We start from the raw sequence: 25,161 nt of genomic DNA on the forward strand, positions 1-25,161 counted from the left end.
TTCATTTCGTTTTGGGGTTTGTGTGGTATTTTATTTCCTTTATCCCAGTGCACTTTGCCATGCCTCCTGGGGTGGCTGCCTAACTCTAGTGAAATTTTTTTAAATGTTAAAAAAGTTTGGTTTTTAAAGATTCCTTAATGTTTTACATTTTTAAAATTGTTCTTGAAGAAATATTCTAATTGCTTGCACTGTTACTGTTCTTTGCCAGCCTTTTCAGGAGCCAAAATATACAAATACAAACAAACAAACAATACTCAGAGAAACACTTTCCTTCTCCCCCTTCCTGATGCTGAGTGAGGAGTTTTGAGAGCTTTGGGGTCAGTGCCCTTCTAAACTTCCCCTCCCCCAATAATGCAGCTCTGCAGTGGGCACTCAGTGCAGCGGCTTGGACCAGCCACAGCCCAGCCTGCTAGCAGGTAATTGGAGTCTCCTTTATTTCCATCAGAAGGCTAACATTTTACTTTGTTAAGTTTTTTTTTTATGTTACACTTTAAAGGCAAACATAAGTTTATCATAACTTGGTTTTTACAAATAAAACATAAATATAATAGCAAGTAATTTAAAGAAGAGTTTGGGATAAAGTTTGAATCGATTGGGATGAACTCAGCATTTGGGATTTCATTTAGCCGTTTAGATACGCCATTCCTTGCATATATGTCTATAATTAAGTTTTCAGAGTGACTTTGGCTTTGTTTTGTTGTGGGTTTGTTTGTCTCTTCCTTTGTCCTACTCTGGCTTAAGCTTTTTCAGGGGTTGGTGTTCCGAATACACAGTGAGCTCACAATTTAAAGACATCAATTAGGAGTTGACAGGTATGGAAAACTAGAGTTGTGTAAAGTAAATTAGGTTCTAGGTTTATCTATATGGTTTAAAGTACACTGCAGTGTTGAATTGGCCTTAGTGACGTGCAGGGGGCTTGTGAAACCAATAGAGCATTTCAGTCACATTAGAAGTGGTCACAGTAGCCTTTCTGATACAATAACCCTAACAGATAATATGTAAGTAGCTGAAGATTATCTTATTCTAAAGAGTATACATTGTAGGTTTGAACATATAGGGGAGTATTTCTAAAGCACAGCATGGTTAACCAGATTAGCCAAGGTCATAAAAGAAAGTTAGTGGCAGAATGGAAATACAGTTTGTTACAATTTGGTAGTCTTCTGTGAGTCAGCTCTTTCCTTAACTATCCTAGTTTGCTTACTGTCTTCTCCTTTCCTGCCCTTTCTAGTGTTTCACTCTGAAAGCTAGTTTTCTAGTTTACATTGGGGCATATTAATCTCTCTTTATTAAAGGGTTTCAGAGACAGTAGCCAGCACCATCCCTATGTTTGCATAATTTTATCTGATAGCTTGTATTGCTCTCCACAAAGAATGTATACGTTCATCAGACCACTGGTTAGTGAATAAGAAACCCTGGCCTCAGTGCTCTCTCCAACTAGAGAGGCGTGTAATAAATCATTATTCTGTTCTGTGCTTCGGTTGATGCATGATACAGGGACATCCTCTGGCATCTTGAACTGAACTGAAATTTACTTGTCCAGGAATCCTAGCTGCACTCCTGTAGGGATGTTATGAGGTGTTCTGAGGAGGACTCTCAGACTTTTTTGTTCTCTGGCCTATGAGCATGGCCACAATAGAATGTTTGCATTGCACGGGGTGTGGAGAGGTTAAACAACCTCCATTCTGATGCCCCATTAGATACTGCTGACTTGTAAGGAATCTTGATTTTTATCATACTCAAACTTACTAGGTAGACCTTATATAGTATATTTACCTGGCTGCTATTTGGGGTTGGGGGGACATGAGGGGTGGGGTGAACTGTTGTTGTTTTAGGTTTCAGTCAGACAGACATCCCTGTGCCTCAGTTCCCAGAAGCACAGCAGGCCTCTAGGAGCATCCGTGGGGAACGGCGCAGTCCTGACATCACCAACTTCCTCCTGCTCAGGCTCATCCCATATGCAGAGGTCAAAAGGGTGGGGTTTGAGATGGGGGAAGGAATGAGAAAGTAGAGCAGTGCTGCTGTTGACCAGACGTTTGGTGCTTGTGTCAGTGTTTATTGTTTAAGTTGGAAGTCTGTGCATACATTTATTTGGGGTGAAGGTAATGGGAGGGTGGAAAAAATAAGCCATTATTATTGCAAGTCTGTTCTTGGATATAGTTCCTTAGTGTCTAATATCAAATTTCAAATGTAGGCTCCAGTGACAAAGAATAATAAAAGTGAGTCATAGATTTTTAGAAAACATTAGACATTATGCTATGTTAATTCCCAATTCTCTTATAAGCACTATTTTGTCATTCTTTCCCTTCCCCTTAATTTTTCTATGTATATATTAGTTTAAGGAAATGTACATTCATGGGTAGTCCTTTCTAAGGGACTTAATGATTATTAACTTTTACAAAACGAAATACCCAATGCTTATGGGCATACAAATGCTACCCTATTTTAAATGTAGGTGGCGTATGTGTTCGTGTTTTATTTTATTCAGAGCCATTGGGCAATAAGCAGTCCAGAACATTGAAATCTCAAGCAGGTAAAGCACCTAATACCCTTAGTTTCTAGAATTACTTTAAAGGCTTTATATTGATGTGTCTTCTGTGGTTCTTTGGGTAGTCTCTGGATTTGGAATTTGTAGGAGCTGTAGACTACCTAGTTAACATTTAAATCATGTATTTATTTATAGCTTATAGGGATGCATCTGGAAGGAAAATAACAGAACAGAACGTGGCTCTTGTGAGATAATGACTGAGTGTATAATCGTTCCTCTTCCTTTCTTCCTACTTTTTAATTTTCCTAGCTTAGCATGAACATTGATCGTACATTATTTGATTTACTAGGATTGGGTTTTTTCCTGATTAATGAGGTGGGATGGGCAAGATATGGAAATGTTGATCCACATGCAAAAATGTTAAAGTGTTTGCTTAATTTGAACAATAAGCAAGGCCTTTTTCTATATGCCCTTCTGCTGCAGCAGAGAGATAAACGGGTAGGTGGCAGCAGAGAAAGGAACTCTTGAGAGTGGCCAGTGACATTAGCCCTGCATAGGAGAAGATAGCAGGTGACAGACATACCAAGTGGAGCAGGGAAGGCAGAGATGGAAGCTGGACTGGGATGGCTGCCTCCTTAACTCTGAATGGTAAGTTACTTCCAGCCAGAATGTGTTCTTGGACATACAGCAGTGCTGTGAAGGCACCTTGCTTCAGCCTGGGGATGTGGACACAGCATCTGTCATTCTCTACTAAGGTTGAATTTGATCTTGATGTGTTACCAGTCTTTATTTTGAAAAATTACTAGCACTTTGTAATTTGTAAAGTTATCCCCAGCACATTGAAACACACTGATCTAATGATGGCAAACATGTTGAATGTAGATTTTATTTTTAAACTAGTTTATGGAATTAAGACCTCCCCCTTTAGTAAGAATGCTGTAGGGGCAGATAAAGAACGTAATATTTAAGCCAAATGGTGGTGGTACAGGCCTTCAGACCCCGCACGTGGAGGCCGAGGCTCTCTACATGCCTGTCCGTTCTTCTCTCCTGCTCATGTTTCTGAGTCTTTCCTCTTTTCCATTCCTCATTTCAGTGTTTGTATCTCTACCTCTGCTCTTCTTTCCTCTTTTCCCCTCTCATTTTCCCTGTTGCCTCAAGATTCTTACTTCTCGGTGTTGCCCTGCTGCCTTGCCTCTCTTTGTTTTGTGACAGGGTCTCTGCCTATCTCATCTCCCTAGCCCTGGCAGTCGCGGAACTCACTGTGAAGGCCAGGCTGGCCTTGAGCTCAGATCCTCAGGTCTCTGCCTCCAGAGTGCTGGGTTTAAAGACATGTGATTTGTTTGCTTGCTTGCTTGCTTTTTTGGGGGGTGGGGTGGGGTGGGGATTGTTTTCTTTCTTTGAGATAGGGTATATAGACCTAGCTGACTCAACCTGTGGATCAGGTTGACGTCTTTCATAGAAGAGCTCTCTTTGCCTTCCTACGCCCCATGTCTGTCCACATCTATTTTTACTTCTTATTTTTAAGAGTTAAGGTATTAACACTGGCACTGCATTTCTGTATCCCAACACTTGAGAAACAGAAGCAGAAGGAGCAGAAATTTAGGGTCATCCTTGGCTACATTGTGAGCATTAACTATATGAGAGAGAAGAAATAAGAGAAAAGGGGGGAGAGTAAAAAAACCCAAATTTTAATAAGCAGTCATATTTACTGAAACGAGTATTTAATTAGGCTCTCTTTATTTCTGGTATAACTGAATGGTTTAAAATAATCTCAACAAATAAAAGACCAGTAGATCATTACTGATGCACACAGGACCTCATTGCTGACCCAGTGCTCTACCATTGGTGTAGATAAACCCGAGTCTTCCTTAGACACTAGCTTCAACTTAAGTTTTTTGGTGGGGGAGGGGAGTATTGAGACAGTCTCTCTTGTAGTTCTGCCTGATGAGCCACCACACCCAACTTACCTCCTGGTTTTGTTTCTTGTTTAATTTTTTTTTTTTTTTGTTTTTTGATACAGGGTTTCTCTGTGTATCTGGCTGGCCTGGAACTCCCCCTGTAGACCAGGCTGGCCTCAAACTCCCAAAAATTCACCTGCCTCTGCCTTCCAAGTGCTGGGATTAAAGGTGTGCACAGCCACTCCCAGTTTACCTCTTGAGTTTTGAAACTAAAGGGGCTCTGCTCCTCTAGAAGTCTATGCATTGGATATGAAGTTTTAAGTCTTTCACTAAAAAACCTTTTGGGTTTTTTCCCCTTTGTTTTATTTTTTTGGCCACAAACTCCTGATCCTTGTGCTTCTCCTGTCAAGTGCGTGTGTGAGCATGAGGAGAGGAAACGTGGTGACTCGTGGAGCTCGGCTTTCCCATAGAGAGCTGCTCAGGAGCACGTTTGTTAGGGGCCTTGTTAGATGGAAGCAATGTTCTTAAGTCATACAGTAATAGAGACAGACTCTCCAGACTGCTGCTGATCACGCCCACTATAATAGAGTGAGTTCCTGGTCTACAAATACCTGCCATAGACGTTTGCAAAGATTATTTACTGTAGTCTTGAATTCAAGTTGAGGTTAGTCAGGCTTGTACTTGCAGCACCTTTACATGCTGGGCCATCTCTTAAGTCTTCAGGCAAGCCCTCTAACTCCTGAACTTGAGCTTTATCCCTGGAACCCATGGTGGAAGGAAAGAACCAGCTCCCTAAAGGACATTTGATCTCTGCATATTCATGTGCTGGCATAATGAACACAATAATTTAAATAAATTACAAAAAGATTTCCCAAGATTACAGAGCCGGAGCTAAAACCCAACTCTAAAGTGTTATATTATACACCACTCGTTCTTTTCCATCCTCCATAGTCACGGCGCATTCTCTGCAGTGGGAGCTGTTCTTACCCCGGGTGCATGGGAGTCTTTTCAGAAAGCTTGCTAAGTTGATCTGTAAGGAACCCCTTCTGGATGTTTTTGTATGCATGCTTACTGGCTACAAGTGCTTTTACTTGGCTCAGCAGTTGAAAGTGCTATCTGTTCTTTCCAGTCCTAGCACCCATGTCAGGTGGCTCTCAACCACCTGTATCTCTAGCTCCAGAGGATTCAACTGGCATCTGCCCTCACCTGTATTGATGTGTGCGTGTGTGCGCACACACGCGCACACACACAGACAAATATAATGAAAATAAAATCTTTTGAGTAAGGAAAGATACAAGAACACCTTTGTGCTCTCTAGAAAATCTGCTCAAGGGAGAAAACATTGGTTCCATGAGACCTGCCTCTCTTCTGCACATTCCATTCTTTTCCAGAAAATGAGTCAGTCTGTCAGAGATAAAGTCTATTCTCAAGTTCTTTCTTTTCCTTATAGATTTTAAAGCCAAAAGAGGGACAAGCAGAGTCAGTATTATGAATAATAACACAATAGTGGAACAACTGTCTAATATGAAGTGAATTTTGTTGTCTAAAAATTTGTTTAAATGATATCACCTGTTTTTTTTTTAAAATAAGAATTGCTCTAATGTTAAAATATCCTACTGCCTTAAACAGTTATGTCCCAGCCAGTAATTTTGGCTAGTATATAGGAATGTTAAAAAAAAATTCTGCCGGGCGGTGGTGGCGCACGCCTTTAATCCCAGCACTCGGGAGGCAGAGGCAAGCAGATCTCTGTGAGTTCGAGGCCAGCCTGGTCTATAAGAGCTAGTTCCAGGACAGGAACCAAAAGCTATGGAGAAACCCTGTCTCGAAAATCCAAAATGAAAAAAAAAATTTCAAGACTGACAAAGACAACCAACTTGAATATTAATCTGAAATAAAACGTATTGTGTATATACATTATTGAAAATTTAGGGGACAAGAGTAAGAGAATGAAGGAATTTTCATTCTTGCTTCAGTTTCTTGTGCTGGTGCAGTTCTGACTGCAGCAACACAGTTAGAGACCAGCTTTGTGAGGAAATAATACTGAGCCAGGTGGTGGTGGCGCACACCCTTCATCCCAGCACTTGGAGGCAGAGGCAGGCGGATCTCTGAGTTCAAGGCTAGCCTGGTCTAGAAGAGCTAGTTCCAAGACAGGCTCCAAAGGTACCGAGAAACCCTGTCTCTAAAAAACCAAAAAAAAAACAAAAAAAACAAAACAAACTAATAAAACTTCCTAGTTTTAAAAGATTATGACTGTTCAGTACCTCAGGTTGCATTTGTTTTATAAAAATGTAAGTTATTCCTGTTGGATATCTTTTTTAAGACAATTTTTAAATTTTATTTTGTGTGCATTGATTTTTGCCTCCTTGTATGTCTGGGTGTGGGAGTGAGATCCCCTGGAACTGGAGTTAGAGACAGTTGGAGCTGCCGTGTGGGTGCTGGGAACTGAACCTGCATGCATCCTCTAGGAGAGCAGCCAGTGCTCCTAACCATGGAGCTCTCTCTCCAGCCACCCTGCTGGACATCTTAGTCTCTGGAAAACATACTCAGCTAGATAATTTGCTTAAAATAAGTTACAAACTGTAGGAAAGAGAAAAAGCAAAGTGAAAAACAAAAGCTGTAGTTCTGTGCTGCTTGTATCCTCTAGGTTTTGTGAGCTTCCGTGTCTGTCATTGTGTTGCTTAAGTACCAGGGTCTTGCAGGCTGTCCTGCCTCAGCATCCACTTGCTGAGATTAAAGGCGCACTGCAGCGTGCAGCCTGTTGGCAGTATTATATACGGATCCATATACGTATTCAGGGATTTAGAATAATTTCTCCTGGGGCTGGAGAGATGGCTCAGAGGTTAAGGACGCTGACCGTTCTTCCAGAGGTCCTGAGTTCAATTCCCAGCAACCACATGGTGGCTCACAACCGTCTACAATGAGATCTGGTGTCCTCTTTAGGCATGCAGTCATACATGGAGGCATCACACTGTATTGTATACATAATAAATAAAATCTAAATAAATAAAAATTTTAAAAAAAGAATAATTTCTCCTGGAGAAAATCAAGACAATTTGGGAAGGAAGCCTGTATTTATTTATAGTAATAGGTATGTTCACTAAAATTTTATGAACATTAAATACTTTCTAAGTTATAGAGTATATATTTTTGTTAACTTGGGACTACCAAGTCAAAGAATGGAAATAACAAAAATTGAAGTTTTGTGATATATTGTAATGTTGGTTGGCATTCTGTCTTTCCTTTCTCTTTTCTTTTATCCCCGTGATAGAGACTATAAAATCTGATTTAAGTGAATTTTGTTTTTCCCCAGGTTTTCTTGAAACAATCAGTGGTATTCTGGATGAAGACAGATTTGAGTTTGCTTTTTACAATGGAAGAATAACACAAAATAAGAAACCAGTAGTTCTACCTTGTTGGAATCAGTGTGGTTTCTTTTTCTAAAATAAAAGCACTGAATGGAAATGAAACACGTGGAGTGTCGTGTTCTTTTAGCAGCTTGTATACCCACGCCATCATATGTGTTATTCACCTAGTCCAGGATCCTAGACTCAACTGAGTTTTTCCCATGAGTTGTCTTCTGCAAACGAAGTCTTGCATTCTTTAATTCTGAAGTGAGTACTCCTTTGGACACATAAGCATGTACTTGGATGGTGTTGAATGGTCTCCTGAGTCCCTTTCCTTCAATACTGAAGATCCGAAAAGCATAACAGCCAGCCACTGACTCTTACCTTGACCTCAGTCTGAAAATGGTGATTCTGCCCTCAGGAATCTGAAAAGGAAACTGAGTTTCTGGGAAGTGTTTCCTCCCATTTTATAATCATCTATGGGATGAAAGGTGTGCACTACCATCATTAAAGGTATGTGCCGCCCAGTTTCTAAGGCAGCTAGTGTGGCTACTGGGATTAAAAGTGCATATTACCATAACCTGGTCTGTAAGGCTGGCTAGTGGGACTGTTTTACTCTCAGATCTTCAGGCAGTCTTTATTAAAAATACAGTTGAAATGCCACTACACAAGCTGAATTGTGGCAGTTGGTTGATCTCAATTTTTTTTTAATTATTTGTGTACGTGAGTGCTCTGTCTTCATACATACCAGATTGCATTACAGATAGTTGTGAGCTACCATGTGGGTGCTGGGAATTGAACTCAGGACCTCTGGAAGAGCAGTCAGTGATCTTAACTACAGAGCCATCTCCAGCCAATCCGATTTCAATCCCAACGATTAATGGTAACAAGACCTTTGGACACATCACTTCTCTGTGACGTAGAGAAAGTGAATGAATTTTGTTAGGTTAATATGTAAGGATTACTAGGATATGGTATATCACTTCACCTGTTGTTGAGTACTTAACACTGTCAGTCTTCTGCATTTGATGATTGACAGCTAATTCAAAACTACTGATTAATTTGCCAAGAATTCAACATGGGGTCTTGCCCATATTGGCAAGCACTCTACCACTGAAATAAATGTATTCCTAAAAACCAAATTTCCTGTTGTGGAAAAACAATGTTTGTGATAGTGAGGCACCTGTGTACTGGTTACCCAACCAAAGCAGTTCAAGCAAAGGTGTTTGTGTGTTAATGGCTTACAGTCCAAAGGGATGCAGTTCGTCACAGCAATAAAGGTGGATGCGCTCTTGATGGTGCATCCTCATCAGGAAGCAGATACAAGAGTGCTGGTGTTCCTTTTGCTTTTTATTCAGTCCAGGACTCCTTTGGAATGTGCTGCCTGCATTTACATGGGGGAACAGGGTAGGGGAGCTTCCCACCTCAGTTTACCCAATCTAAGAAAGCCTTCACAGGCATGCCCGGAGGTTTAGCTGTCATCCCCAACTATACACATCAGTGGAACCTTAAAGTAGCAGGCCATAATTAGCAGTCCAGTGAGAAGTATCCCAGAACTAGCAATATCACAGCCCTGAAGTTATTTCTCATGTAGATTCTGTAACCTTACTAGACTGAGACTGGAGTTGCCACACTTTTGAGGTGTAAAAGTCCTGTTTTGTAGAAAGAAAACATACCTGTTAAAGAATAAATACGTTGAATGTCTTATGAAATGACCCATAATTTGAGACCTGGTAGCACAGCACAGTCAAAAAGGAATAAAGAGTTGATATGAAGTTAGCCCAATTGAATAAGTAAATTGAAAGCCTCCCTTTATAATAAGATACTTGAGGATAAGCAAAAAGCAACAAGGCATCAAATCTCTTCAGTGTTCTGAAGACTAATAAAACAATCAGTAAATGTCAACTCCTTCACTATTGACTTTTGACAGGTTCAGGAGGATTTTGCTTGTTTTCTGTTTTTGGTAGTTTCCTATAGTCAGCTCCAGTTGCGCAGGAAGACTATAGATCAAGAGCAAGGCCTCATCTGATAGGTGCCAACATCTCTCAGCTTGTTGATGACATTTATACATGGTGTAAGAGTGGTAATGAAACTCTGGGTAGTCGAGATAGTTTTGAGGAAAAGGTAACAAAGGAAAGAAAAAGCAGTAGACAGGAAAGCTTTTGGTGTGCAGACTTCATGAGCCCGCTAGTCTGAGCAGGTTACCCATGAGCTGCTGTAGTGCTGCCTGGGTAGGAGCCTGACTAATAACGCTGTAGGATTCCTTGTCTGACCGTGAAAGAGAGGGTTGTAAGCCAGATGTGCTAGTTCCATCCACTCTCCTTTGAAGAGACTAGGTGGTACAACCCCATGGCAACTGTGTTCCACTCCTTAACACTACACAGACCTGCTTCACACATTTTGGGAGCCCCTTATGATTTCATGGTTTTTTTGAAGTTCCGTGTGTCATTACTGCTGACATTTTTTGTGCATTTAGGATTTGCTGCATACAGTTCGATTTGTAAGGCCTACTCAAATTTAGCAGTGTCTCCCAATCATTGAATATAAAATGTTGAAGCAGTGTTTCTGGGTAGGTTGTGGCACCTCTCTAAGGTAGAGTGATCCACCAGGTGGTGTTTGCTTCCTAATAGCAAGTGATGGGAAGTGTAGTCACATCTATTTTATAGGGAGTCTTTGCTGGAAGACCCTTGACCTCTGGCCTCCTAAAGACAGAGGAATGGCAGAACCCTATATCTTTGTAGACTTTACAACTACAGAGATCACAACTCAGCAGGGTTTCCATTTTTGTTAGCTACCTCATGATCGTTTTACACAGTTAACACATCACAGACAGACTGGATTTCATAATCCAATATCCAAGGAGCTTAATGTCCCAGGAGCAGTAGACTAATGAAACAGCAGACAGTCCCATTCCTGTGTATTCTAGTCTTTCCCGAGTTAATTCGTCTTTCTGTGTTCTGTGTCATGGTGCCTCCTTGCATCATCATTCTTGTGCTTTGGGCCATTACCAGGTGAAATAAAGGTTACTGAGACACAAGCATTGGGTGTTGGAGCAGCCAGCTAGTCAGCAAGAGAGCCACCTCCCAAGTAAACAATAGTATGCTCGGTGTTGGTATGCACTGAAAGTGGCTGCTTAGGGTTGGGCAGCAGAACAGCACGAGTTTTTGTCTTGATACACAGAGGTGTACAATTTAAAACTTAGGAAACGGAGTGTAGTTCTGTGGTAGAGCTCACACTTTGCATGTACAAGGGTCTGGGTTTCATCCTCAGTGTTCCAAAAATAATAACAAAACCTAGGAACTGTTGGCTGCATGGGATATTCCAGTTAATACTTTCAGGCCAGTTGGTTGTAGGTGGTTGACTAGAATTGTAGATGACTGAGGGATATTCTGTGGGACATACTTGAATATCAATGATGTAAAGATAACCCGTCCCCAGGACAAAACTAAATATTGGCTATGCATTTCTGGTTCTCTTTCCTGATATGAAAAATAAAACCCAAAATTTACTAGATTTACTAAAGCAAAGACTTTCTGTGTATTTTATAACTGAGACCTAATATTACCCTCTTCTGTGCAAGTACTGGCTCTGAGTAAACCAACAAATTGGCCTTCGGGTACTGAAGTAGATCCAAAAAATGGCAGTTATACGCCAGCTAGCCAACTACATTTCTTATAATTTATTTTATTTTTGAATAAATAAACTCACTGTGAATCTCAGACTGATCTGAACTTGGTTCCATAGACCAAGATGGCCTCAAGCTCACAGAGATCTGCCTCCAAAGTGCTGGGATTAAGGGTGTACACCAACGTTCCTGGCATATTCTTTTTTTTTTTATTTTGTCAAGACTTTTAAATAAAGGGGTTGGAGAAACTGACTTGGTGGTTAAGAGCAATTGCTGCTCTTGCAGAGGACCTGAGTTCTGTTTCTAACAGGCATATTTGGTAGTTTACAACCACCTGTAACTCTCAATCCATAGTCAGATGACATCCACTTCTGACCTTCTCAATCCATAGTCGATGACATCCACTTCTGACCTTCACAATCCATAGTCAGATGACATTCACTTCTGACCTTCACAATCCATAGTCAGATGACATCCACTTCTGACCTTCACAAGCACTGTATCACACATACACACACAAAGATTGATTGATTGATTGATTGATTTTTCAAGACAAAGTTTTTCTGTGTAACATTCATGGTTGTCCTGGAACTCACTCTATAGACCAGACTATGCTCAAACTCAGAGATCCACCTGCCTCTGCCTCCTTAGTGCTGGGATTAAAGGCATACGCCACCACCGCCTGGCAAAAAAATTTTAATTATGTGTGTAATTTGGTGTTAAGACAAGATGAAATCTCCATGGGTCCTCTGTGTGTGTAGTAACATCGTTGCCCATATGCACAGGTTGTGTAGCAGGTTTCTAAAACTGTGCACGCATTCCTTGCCTGTCAGTTCATTGACCACTACCCCGGCCTTGGCAGCCATCTCTCTCTGCTTCCAGGGTAGTGCAAGTGGGATCACATGAGTTTATCCTCTTGCATCTGGCTTATTTGACAGCATATCCTTAAGGTTTATCATGTTCAATGTCACAGTGTTTCCTGTGTATGTGTCTGTGTGTCTGTGTGTGATTTTTGTTATTTTTTTTATATATACAGGGTCTCACTATATAGCCCTGGCTGGCCTGGAACTCACTATGTAGACTAGGCTAGCCTAACCTCTAACTCTCAGATCAGCCTGACCCTGCCTTGCTGAATTCAGAGATTAGAAGCTTGCACCACCACCATAGCCCAGCAAGCATCTCCTTTCCTAAAAGTTTAGTTATAGTTTGCCAGGCAGAGGCAAGGCCAGCCTGGTTTACCGAGTGAGTTCCAGGACAGCCGGGACTACACAGAGAAACCCTATCCCCCCCCCCCCAAAAAAAGCAAAATCTAGTTAAAGCTTAATCATATCTCAGCTAATTCAAAACTTGTTTTCTGTCAATGGAGGGAGGTTGTTTCCATAGCTATGCTCAAAAATTGCACAATAAACTTAAGAACAGCTCGTTCTCTCTCTCTCTCTCTCTCTCTCTCTCTCTCTCTCTCTCTCTCTCTCTCTAATTTTTATTTTGTTTGCATTGGTGTTTTGCCTGTATATATGTCTCTGTGAGGGTGTTGGATCCCCTGCAACTAGAATTACAGACAGTTGTGAGCTGCCATGTGAGTGCTGAGAATTGAACCCTGGTCCTCAGGAAGAGCAGCTAGTGCTCCTAACCACCGAGCCATCTCTCCAGCCCCAAGAACAGATGTCTTTATTGGATAAACACCCAAAAGTACAATTGCTGGACCATTTAGTAATTGTAGTTTAATACAGGAGTGGGGGAGGGAGCTCTATGTTCTCTATACTGTAGCCCCACTGTTTCTCGGTGAGTCTTCTTTTCTTTTTTGGTTGTTTATTTTTGTTTTTCGAGAGTTTCTCTGTGAAGCCCTGGCTGTCCTAGAACTCTCTCTGTAGGCCAGACTGGCCTCGAACTCACAGAGACCTGCCTGCCTCTGCCTTCTGAGAGCTGGTATTAAAGGTTGTGCACCTTCACCACCCTGCGGTAAGTTTTCTTACAGGATGCCTTCAGTACTTAAAGGACACAGTTTTCGGTAGGAGAGACTTTATTAAGGTAAACTGCTGCTCCCAGCTTCTGTTGACCTTGTTGTAGAGCAGTGGTTCTTAACCCATGGGTCATGACCCTTTGGGGTCCAAAGACCCTTTCACAGGGGCCACCTATCAGAAAACATAGATATTTACATTACAACTCAGAACAGTAGCAAAATTACAGTTATAAAGTACCAATGAAAACAATTTTATGGTTGGGGGCCACCACAATATGAGGAGCTGTATTAAAGGATTCCAGCATTAGGAAGGCCGAGAATCACAATCTAGAGGAAATTACTTCTTGGCCTTTTCTTGCATATCTTTCTAAGACAAGACCTCACACGTCCTAGAATGGTCTTGAACTCCCTACATAGTAGAAGCTGGCTTTGAACAATTAGAGGCTGGTCTAATTGTTTTCCACTTCTCAGATGCTGGAATTGCATGTGCAACACTAGGCCAGTTCACTTATTAGTATTTCTTTCTTGTGTGTGTGTGCTTGAGGCAAGGTCTAATGTAGCCAAGGCTGACCTCTGTAGCTGAGGATGCATTTGACCCTTCTTACTTTCCTGCTTCCATTTCCTGAGAACTGGGTTGCAGGTGTGCACCCCCACACCTGTGTGATATGGGATTCCCCTCTATGCTGTGAATACCATCAGTTAATAAAAAAGCTGTTTGGGGCCTGTGCAGGGCAGAATAGAGCTGGGGGGGGGATGGGTGGGGAGGAAGGGGAACTAAACTGAATGCTGGGAGAAAGAAGGCAGAGTCAGAGAGCAGCCATGGAGCAGCCAGAGGAAAAAGATGCAAGCCACCAGCTGGAACCTTGCTGGTAGACCACGAGCCTCATGGTGAAATATAAAATAATAGAAATGGCTTAACCAAAGATAGAAGAGCTAGCTAGCAATATGCTTAGGTGATTGGCCAAGCAATGATTTAAATAATATAGCTTCTTTGTGATTATTTCACGGTCTTGGCAGCCGGGAACGAACAAGCGGCTTCCTCCAACACCTGTGTATTTATTAGACCAAGTGAATCATTATAAAAAGCAGTGTTCTTGAATATTTTGTCATATAAGCAGGTGTGCTGCTTTCTCTGCATTTTAAACAGCATGTGATAGTCCATATTTGCTTCGGTTATAATTCACCTCATTTTAGCTGCATGTAGTATCCTGATACTCTTTTAGTAAAACTCCCTTTTTGCTTAAATCTTTTTGTTGTCTTTAGATGCATCCAAGGAATTCTAATATAAGAACATTAACTTTACTTAGCATCTTTAATTAGGGTGACCAATTGAAATTCATTTGAAGACGTGACCATTCCCAGAGCAGTAAGCAATGCTTGCGGTTAGGATTCTATGTGCTTATGTTTGATAAACGGCACCTGCAAAGGTGTGGAGCGTAATAGGGGCCATACCATAGAGAGGTCCCAACTTGAAAATGGCCATATGGCCAATTATAAGAATCAGGAGATAAGCCATGGGTTAGACAACAATAACAATTGCTTTTCTCTACCGACAGAGTCAGGAATTGTCCTGGAATCTGGCCCAAGACAGCTGGAGGATAATGGATGAGACAGGAGGAAAGAACCACCAGCTCTAATTAACATCCAGGGGCCGTAAAGGACCAGCAGAAAGAGGAAAGCCATTTGCACTTGTTTAATAAAATCAGTTGAACCCTTGAACACACACTTGGGGACTCTAATCCAACCTCATATTTAGTGTAACTATAGGATATGAGATCATAATGAGAGCCTGAAGGAAAGAAAGTCTGCCAAGAATTCAATACAACGTAGTTCCAAAGCCATTTTTATGGTCTTAAGTATTTTCACTCTATTCCCCTATTCCATCCCGAACTCTACAAGATAATCAGCCCGTTTGAGTGAGAGCACAATGCTGCTAAGATTAGCCAGTCAAAAGCAACGTGTGTTTGTGTTAAATATTTGTTGGCCACAACGAGCAAATTCAGTTTATGTTTCAGCTTAGGGGGTCACCACAATTCTGGAGCGCTTCATGGATGGAATCCCTGACGAGGAATCTGAAGTCTAATTCTAGGGGCTCTTGTTCGCATGAGTATGGATTCTCAGGGGTTCCAGCTCGAGGAGCTCCTAATGAAAACAGTAAGTGCAATCAGTGACCTCCCCAGACTGTCCTTCCTATCTGACCCAATTAGTTGACAAATCTAGTGGGCAAATTCCAGGTAGAATTGAATAAATTTGAGCTTTTGTAGCTGGGCATGGTGGCACATACCTTTAATTTCAGCACTCCAAAGGCAGGCAGATCTCCGAGTTCAAAGCCTACAATCGTCAGTTTCCGGACAGCTAGAGCTACATAGTGAGAGCCTTTCTAAAATAAATAAATAAGTAAATAACACCCACATACATATAAAAATAATATAAACAAAGACATGTTGCGGGGAAAATGGACCTGGCTACATGATAACTGACACACAGAGGGTTCACAGAAGTTAGAAAGCTGGGCACACCCGTAGAAGAACGGCAGGAAGCCTGCTGTATTCTGTAGCCAAGGGGACAGAGACGGAGAAGGGCAGTTTTGCAGAGGCAACGGCAAGAGAACTCAGTTTGGATCCTACTAGTAATTAGTTATTAGTTATAATACTAGTAATTAGTTACTAGTTATTAGTTATGGTACTAGTAATTGGTTACCAAGATGTCCTTTCACTCTCTATATTAAAATTTTATTACAAAAATTTAAATTATTTATATTTTATATGTGTGGATGTTCTGACTGCATGCATGTCTGTACGCCTCATGTAGGCAGTGTCTGAGGAGGCCAGAGGAGAACGCTAGAACCCCTGGAACTGGAGTTACAGATGGTTCTGCCTAGCCACGTGGGTGCTAGCAAGGGTCATGATTAAGGGACCTAAAGGATGCTTTGCCCTAACCTGTCCCGAAGTCAGGGGACTGAGGAAGTGAATGGAAGCAGGGGCGCCCCAGGGTCTGCTCATGGGCAAAACGGGCCTCCTTCTGCCCCTTTCTGTCCTCCTTCAACACTGTGTCCCATGTGTTTGTTCCCGGGAACTTCATGAGAAGTCTGGTTAGATAAGGGAAAGAAGCTTTCCTGTGGTGGCCTAAGATTCCCGCCCACTGAAAAGGGAGGAAGCAGTCAGACACTGCCTGATGCTTTCTCTCTGTTTGGAATTCAAAGCTAAGGGCAGCATAAAGTCGCATCCTCAAAAATGACAGCAAGGAGACATTATCCATCGCTACCCATCGCCTCCAGGGGGTGAATGTCCCAGAAGACTCGGGGCCAAGGACGATCAGCCAGGTCAGGAGCACAATACTTGAGGAGATGACTCTTAATCACTTTGAAACGATACTACAGACCCCGTGTTTCATTTTTTTTTAATGGTCGACTGATCTAAATTCTGCCTAAGGACTACTATTGATCTGATAAACTAATGGAGTTTGTCCCAAGAAAACAAATGGATTTTAGAGACAGCAACAGAAACATAAGTTTAAAGGTCTGTTAAACTCAGAAAGCTACTATAGACTCCAGGGTACATGCTGGCTGGACAGAGCAATGAAGCCAGAGCTAAGTTAAAGGGTATGTATAGACTGGAATTTCAAAAGTCGGGGCAAGCCCTGGACTCAGGGAAGGAGGTATTACGCTCAGGCTTCTGGAGAAGAAGAGATAGAAGAGACAGATGGATCGAGGACCAGAGCAGAGCTGACTGAAGAGTCAGGGCAGAATCCAGAGGATGAGAGGACCCAGTTTGTCTGACCCTTGGAAAGTGACCTCTAGGGCAGGCAGTGGACTCTCAAAAGATGGACTTGCAACCGTTACCTACCAGTCGGACAGAAGAAAATACCATCTCAGCCACCCTATGACTCGGTCCTCTCCTAAACATTGTACACACTGGCACAGAAAGAAGGAATGTGAGGGGTGAGAGAGACGGCTCATCCGTTCAAGGCATGTACTGCTCTCGCAGAGGACTCGATTGGGGTTGCCAGCACCCCAGTTAGGTGGCTCTCAACAGCCTGTATCTCCAGCTGCAGGGGATCTGACACCCTTTCTGACCTCTGATGGCACACGCAAATGATCAAAAATTTTAAAATCTTAAAAACAACAATAGTGGTTTGAAGAAGAGGACTCCATCAGCAAAGTGCTGCAGATGTGCAAGTCCCCGCAGAGGAACAAAAGCAATGTGGAAACCACAATGGCATGTCCCTCCCCCAAATTACTAATGCAGTGAAAATGACCTGGAGGAATTACAAAGAATGAATACAACTGTGTTCAGACAACACAAGGAGTAATGAATATACACCAGAGAACAAAACTCAAGCTGAATGAAATTAGGGAGTCAAGATACATAAAGAGCCAGGCGGTGGTGGTGCACACCTTTAATCCCAGCACTCAGAAGGGGAGGCAGGCAGATCTCTGAGTTCAAGGTCAGACTGGTCTACAGAGCAAGTTCCGGGACAGCCAGGGTTATACAGAGAAACCCTGTCTTGAAAACAAACAAACACAAAGATACAAAAATAGAGTTCAGTAAAGAGAGACTTGCTGGAGTAAAGCCAAACTGAAGTGATGCTGGAGATGAAAAAACTCAATCAATAAACACAGCCTTACTGGGCAGCTTCATATATAATATATCAAATGGAAGCAATGTCAGAGATGGAAGACAAAATGCAGGAGTTCTATCACTTGACCTTCAATCATTGACCTTCACCAAGTGATCCAAAATGATAAATTTACAAAGAAATGTGAACAGAACATGGAGAGGTTTGGGATACGGCTTAAAAAAAAAAAAAACCTTGAACTTATGGGCATAGATGAAGAAGACAACATTAAAGGCACACAGAGCATTTTCAATAAAATCATAGGAGAAAGGTTCTCAAACCTGAAGGAGTGGTAGTTTGAACGTAATTGGTCCCCATAATCTCATAGGGAGTGGCAGACTATCAGGAAGTGTAGCTTTGTTGGAGTGGGTATGGCCTTGTTGGAGGAAGTGTGTCACCGTGGGGGTAAGCTTTGAGGGTTCCTACACTTAGAATTGAAGCGTAAATCTAATTAATCTTAACCAATAAAAACCGAGAGTCAGATATCAGGGTAAAAATCCGGAAGATCCAAGAAGCAGGAGTAGCCGCCATTTGCTTCCTACCTCTATCCGGTCCTCCATCCAAAAGGGTCAAGAACCTCTCTCTGCCCTGCCTTATCATTTCCTGTTTCCACTCTGTCTACAGTCCTCCAAACCTCTATGGTTAACTAGTGGCTAGCTCCATCCTCTGACTTTAAGCGAGCTTTATTTGTCAGAACGCAAACAAAATATCACACAGCACAGGATACTGCAGAGTTTGTCATTTGACTTCCTGTTGTAGGATTTTCAGCTCTAGCACCTCGTCTGCCTGCATGCCACCATGCATTTCTATCATGACGATAACTGACTGAATCTCTGAAACTGTTAACGAGTCCCCTCAATTAAATGTTTTCATTTATAAGAATTGCCCTGGTCATGGTGTCTCTTCACAGCAATAAAAACCCTAACTAAGACACCGTCCAAACACAAGAGGCCAGCAGAACACTAAATACAGAGAACCAGAAAGGAAGTTACCCATGACATATTATAATAAAAATACTAAGAACACAGAATAAAGAAAGAGTATTGGAAGCTGCACGAGAGGAAAGTCAAGCCACTCACAAAGGCAGGCTCACAAGAGGAACACCTGATTATTCAATAGAAACTTTTAAAACCAAAAGTTCCTGGAACGATGTATTTCTTGTTCTGAAAGACCACAGCCATCAGCCCTGGCTACTCTACCTAGCAAAACTGTCTGTTAAAACTGAAGGAGAAATAAAAACTTCCCATTAGAACAACAGATGGAAGGAATGACCACTAACCCTTCTCTACAGAGGATTTTGAAGGAATTCTTTGGACTGAAGAGAAACAGATACAATCAAGGATCTGTAAAGGATAAACAAAGAGTTCTAGATCTGTTAGTCAAAAGAAATGAAGAAGACATGTAGTAGTACTTCCTTGTCAGCTGCCAGACCCCAAATAATGACGTGGAGACTTATTGAATGATAATTGGATCACTGAAGAAAGAAAATAATTCCTGGACATGAATGAAAAGTAACAACACTCCAAAATCTTTGGAAAACAATGAAAGGTGTTGATTCTTCTTCAAAGTTCTGATAAAATTCTGCTCATCTGTTTATGGGTTTTTATTAGTTCGGAGACTTTTCTGCATCAGTCTTGTTGGTAATGAATCTGTTTAAATTGTTTATTTCTTCTTATAATATCAGTATGTTGTATGTATGTATTTTTTATGTAGGCACTTATTGTTCTCTGTTTTCCTCTTAGAAATGCTTTCATTATAAAACATTTAGTTGGGGTAGCTCATTTACAGTTTCAGAGGTTCAGTCCATTATCATCAAGACAGGGAGGTTGGCAGCATGCAGGCAGACATGGTGCGGGAGCAGAGAGGGCTACATCTTGCAGGCAACAGGAAGTCAACTGACTGTCAAACGGAGGGAAGCTTTAGCAAACAAGACATCGAGGTCTGCCTCCCTAGTGACACATTTCCTTCAACAAGGTCACACCTCCTAATAGTGCCACTCCCTTTGGGAGCCATTTTCTTTTAAACCACCACAACATGTGAACCAACAAATGTTATCCATCATCTAAATAGACTCAAACACAGAAATTACCTGATCATTTCAACAGAGGTAGAAATGCCCTTTGACAAATTCAGGATTCTTTTGCAATAAAAGGCACCGAGAAGATAGGAGTGAGGGCAGCATATCTCAACATTGGCAATAGCATATTAGGAGCCTGTTAAATGCCCGCACATGCATTTAGTCCGAGCACTCGGGAGAGAGAGACAAGTGGATGGATCTCTGTGAGTTTGAGACCAGCCTGGTCTACAGAGTGAGTTCCAGGACAGGCTCCAAAAGCTACACAGAGAAACCCTGTCTCAAACTCCTCTCTCTACACTCCTCCCCACTCAAGAAAAGGTTATATGTGAGAGGTCTGTAGACATGCTAAATGGAGAAAAATTTAAAGCATTCTCACTATAATCAGGAATAAGACCAGAGTGTTTACTTTCTCTACTCCTATTAAATATAATGCTTGAAGTCTGAGCTAGAGCATTAAGAGATGAGATGGGCATTTGCAGATGGTATAGTTCTATATATAAGAGATCCTAAGACTCAACCACAAACTCTTAGAGCTAATAAGTACTTTCAGCAAAGTGGCAAGATGCAAGATTCACACACACAATCAGTAGCCTTCCTATTTCCCAATGTCAAACACACTGAAAGATATATCAGGGGAACAATTCCATCACAGTAGCCACAAAAACAGTTAAATACATAGGAATAAACCTAGTAAGGAAGAAAAGGCCTTTACAGTGGAAACTTTGAGACACTGAAGAAAGAAACTGAGGAAAACACTAGAAGTGGTAAAGAACTCCCATGCTCGAGGACTGGAAGAATTAATACTGTAAAAATGACCATTGTGCCTAAAGCAATCTACAAATGCAGTGCAATCCCAAGAAAAATTCCAGGGTGATATTTTACAGACGTAGGAGAAACAATCTCAAAGTATGTATGCTGGCCCAAAAAGTCAGTCTGCAGGACAAGCTGCCAGACTGAATCCGCCTGCAGCTACAGCTGTATTCTGAGATCACTGTGGAGTGGGGTTCCGCATGAATTTGGAGGAGGAAGCATAACTTAACCCACACTGTTCAAGAAATCTTTATGGACAAAGTATCTTTCCCTAACAGAGTAATCCTAGCACATGATTTATTTCCCTGCTTCACTTCCTATCTTTTAACATTAACTTTCTTTCCTTTCTTCCTTTAGGGAGTGAACTATATGTTCTCATGCTACCATTTAAGCTTGGGTGGGATTAAAATGGCAGGAAAAAAAAGGGAATATAGGTGAACCTGTAATTAGTCAAGGGTGGAGGGGACACAGAGGGATCAAGGAGTGCCCAAGCTTCACTGGCTCTTCCTTTTCTTTTCCTTACGTTGTGACTGGTTGTAATTCCAGTTCTCCAGATGAAGTCTTGAGTCAGCATTTCTGGTGTGAGACAGAAAGAGGCCTCCCTTTTCTGGTCTCCTCTGGAATGAAGAGAATAGAAACCTAGCTACCAAGGATTCTATCCGCCCAGCAGAAGTTACCAGGATGCTCCTAGGGTGTCACCAAGTGTCATGGGTTAGGAATCGTTTTGAACCCACATCACAGAGAATGAAAGCAGGCATGAGACCAATGGCATATGTGGAAAAGTGGAAATCCTCTGGGGAAAATGAGGAAATAATATTCAAGCAGAATGCTATAGAGCAAAATATCAAATACATAGAGATCTGGCGGTGTGGCTCAGTTGGTTGAGTGCACGCAGAAGTCTCTGGGTTTGAACCCAGAGCTCCCTAAAACTGGGTGTGATGTTACCTGCCTGTATCTCAACACTTCGGAGTTGGAGGCAGGAAGATCAGGAAATCCATGATCCTGATCCTGGATCCTCAGCGATGCAGCAAATTCAGTGTCAATGATTACTTGCTTAGCATGCACAAGACACTGGGTTCAAAACCCAGCAACACACACACGAGTGCACTCTACATTGCACATGTACGCAGCACTCATTTTCTTTTCGAAAAGAAAGTCCTCATCTATCTATCTATCTATCTATCTATCTATCTATCTATCTATCTATCCATCTGCCTGCCTGTTTGCCTGTCTATTTGCCTATCTGCCTGCCTATCTGCCTATCTGCCTGCCTATCCGCCTGTCTACTCAGCCTGTCTATCTGCCTATGTATCTGCCATCTGCCTATCTATCTATCTATCTATCTATCTATCTATCTATCTATCTATCTATCTGCCTATCATCTAGCTAGCTACCTATCATCTACAACATTCCTTCCATATGTGCCTTCAGGCCAGAAGAGCGCACCAGATCTCATTATAGATGGCTGTGAGCCACCATGTGGTTGCTGGGAATTGAACTCAGGACCTCTGGAAGAGCAGCCAGTGCTCTTAACCACTGAGCTATCTCTCCAGCCCCTCTGTCTCTGTCTCTCCTCTCGTCTCTCTCGTCTCTCTCTCTCATCTCTCTCCCGGGCTTTGTGCATTTTAAGCAAGTGCTCTATCATAGAGCTTTAGCTTCCACCCAGGAAGATCACTTTCCTGGTTCCGTTTCTCAAGGACTAGCATTACCGCCATGACCTATCATATCAGCAAAATGTAATCTCTAAGGGACTACAGCTGATGTCTGGTGATAATTTCAAGGGTCTGAAGAGTAACTAAGCCTCCATCCATGCTCATCCATCCATGCTCATACAAGCAACCTCAATTAGATGAAATAACACACAATGCACGTGTGTACACACAGTGCACACACATGCACATGCTCACGCAACACCCCCACACCATGTTAGCTGGAAGGTATGCTGGCTGGTTTTCGTCAGTTTTGTACAAAGGCCTTTTCCACACCTGTTGAGATGACCATGTAATTTCTGCTATTAGTGTATTTAGGTGCTATTTTACATTTATTAATTTGAATATGTTGAACACTATTTGGATTCCTAGAAGGAAAATACTTGTCTATAGTGTATCATTTCCCAATATGTTGCTTAATTTGTTTGTAAATATTTATTGAGAATTTTTGTGTTTGTGCTCAGCAGGAGAATTATCATGGCTTTCTCTGGTTTTGGAATAGAGACAACACTGGCTTTATTAAATGTGTTCTAGTGTTCTTTCCCTTTCTGTTTTATGAGAAAGCTTAAGAATCGTTGGTATTGGTTCTTCTTTAAGGCATGGAAGCATTGGCTTTATCCATGCCGCCTTGGCTTTCCTTTGTTGCCAGTTTTTATACTGTTTCAATCTCATTATAGATCTGTTTACATACTTTTGATTTGATTTTGGTAGACAATATGTATTTTAGAATTTATCCATTTCTTCTAGATTTTCTATCTTTTTGTAATACAACTTTTCAAAACATTCCCTAATAGTCCTCTGAATTTCATTTGTATCTATTATAACGTCCTATGAGGAAGGGATGAAGTCCTAAGTGAATCTGTATTATTGACTTGTCAAAGACCCCAATGCCTCAGACCCGTGTTGCTGGCAAGGTCTTCCCCTGGTCCAAGGTCAGATGTTGACAATGTGTGTAGAAAATACGAACGACAGCTTCTTCCTGAGATGGGTGACTCTGGCCTGAGACTGCTCTCCTATAGAGACCCCTCCCGAGATCAGCTAATTCGCCTCCTCATTCAGCTGTATGTAATAAACTTGCTTCCTCCTTCAGCTGTATAGTTTCTGGGGTACTGGAGTGTTTCCATCCGAGTACACAATCCACCTGATCCCAGCTTTCTCTATGCACGTCTTTGGTGTCTTCATTCCCCCCGTGCCCAGTCAGGTCAGTCCCAAAGCCAGGCAGGTCACGGCAGTGTCTCACCTCCCATCTCTACTTTTATTAATCTGGATATTTTCTTTCATTTGGTTAGTTGGATAAGGGTTTGTCGATCTTGCTTAGTTTTTCAAAGAACTAATCTTACTTTATTGAATCTTTACATTCTCTTAGTCTCTGTATAATTAATTCATGTGCTGACATTTTTTTCTTAACGTTTTTTCTCAGGGGTACATGTATGAAAATGTGTGTGCTCACTTAGGCCAGAGGCATTGGATTCCCTGAAGCTGGAGCTACAGGTCATAGTGAGCTGCCTGATATGGGTGTTACAAACCAACCTGGGTTCTCTGGAAGAGCAATACACACTCTGTAACTCCTGAGCCATCTCTCTAGCCCAACTGTAGTAAGGAGGCCTCTTGTTAGTTCCCAGCCACCTAGCTAGCTTAGATCCTAAATAATCACACAGAAACTGTATTCATTAAATCACTGCTTGGCCCATTAGCTAGCTCTAGCTTCTTATTGACTAACTCTTATATTAATTTAACCCATTTCTATTAATCTGTGTTTTACCACATGACTGTGGCTTACCACCTAAAGTTCTAGCTTATATCACAGTGGGGCTCCATGGCGTCTCTCTAACTCTGCCCTTCCTTTTCCCAGTATTTAGTTTAGTTTTCCCTTCCTAGTTCTGCTCTACCAATTGTTCAAAGCAATTCTTTATTCGTTAACCAATAAAAGCAACACACAGACAGAAGGACCTCCCACACCTAACCTTGACCTTTAAGTTCCACGACTAATGCTGGCTTTGGCTTGCCCTTGTTTTTCTTAGGCCTTAGGGTATATTCTTACATTGTTTATTTGAGATCTGATTTCCTAATGTAAGCACTCATAGCCATAAATTTTTCCTCTAGTTATATCTCTCTTTGTGAATAAGGGAGAAAGGGCTTGTTTTTGAATCACGGTTTAGGGGATATAGTCTATCATGGCAAGTATGTGTTAATATTTCTTTTACAGTTTGAAATGTTATCACTTTTAGAGAAAGTTCCATAGCCAGCTGATAAAAATGTGTATTCCATTATCTGTAGGATAGAATATTCTATAGGTGTTGGTTACAATCCATAGTTCAGATTAACACTAAAGTTTTTTTTTAGCTTGTTAGTTGGTTGGTTTTAATTTTTTTGCACTTACTATTACAGAGAAAGGAATGTTAAAACCACCACTATAATTTTTATAGTTCCATCTGTCCCTTTATGTCAAATAATGTTTGTTTTATGATAGTGAGTACATAAAAACTTGCAGGATTTATATTTAAATCATTATTCTTTAGATAGGGTTTCACTATGTAGCCCTGGCAGTCCTGGAAACTTGCAGAATATATATTTATAATCATTTTTCTTTAGACAGGGTTTCACTATGTAGCCCTGGCAGTCCTGGAACTTACTAT

The 25,161-nt window shown here is 41.5% G+C and overlaps 1 long non-coding RNA gene across 1 annotated transcript; it reads left to right on the forward strand.

Moving 5' to 3' along the window:
* The first annotated feature begins 319 nt into the window (after window positions 1–319).
* Window positions 320–7,783, forward strand: LOC142855474 (uncharacterized). Its single transcript, XR_012911518.1, has 3 exons — window positions 320–416; window positions 2,969–3,133; window positions 7,694–7,783. It is a non-coding gene; the product is annotated as an uncharacterized LOC142855474 (long non-coding RNA).
* Window positions 7,784–25,161: the final 17,378 nt, after the last annotated feature.

This window comes from Microtus pennsylvanicus, chromosome 8, assembly GCF_037038515.1.
Source record: "Microtus pennsylvanicus isolate mMicPen1 chromosome 8, mMicPen1.hap1, whole genome shotgun sequence".
Classification (NCBI taxonomy): Eukaryota; Metazoa; Chordata; class Mammalia; order Rodentia; family Cricetidae; genus Microtus; species Microtus pennsylvanicus.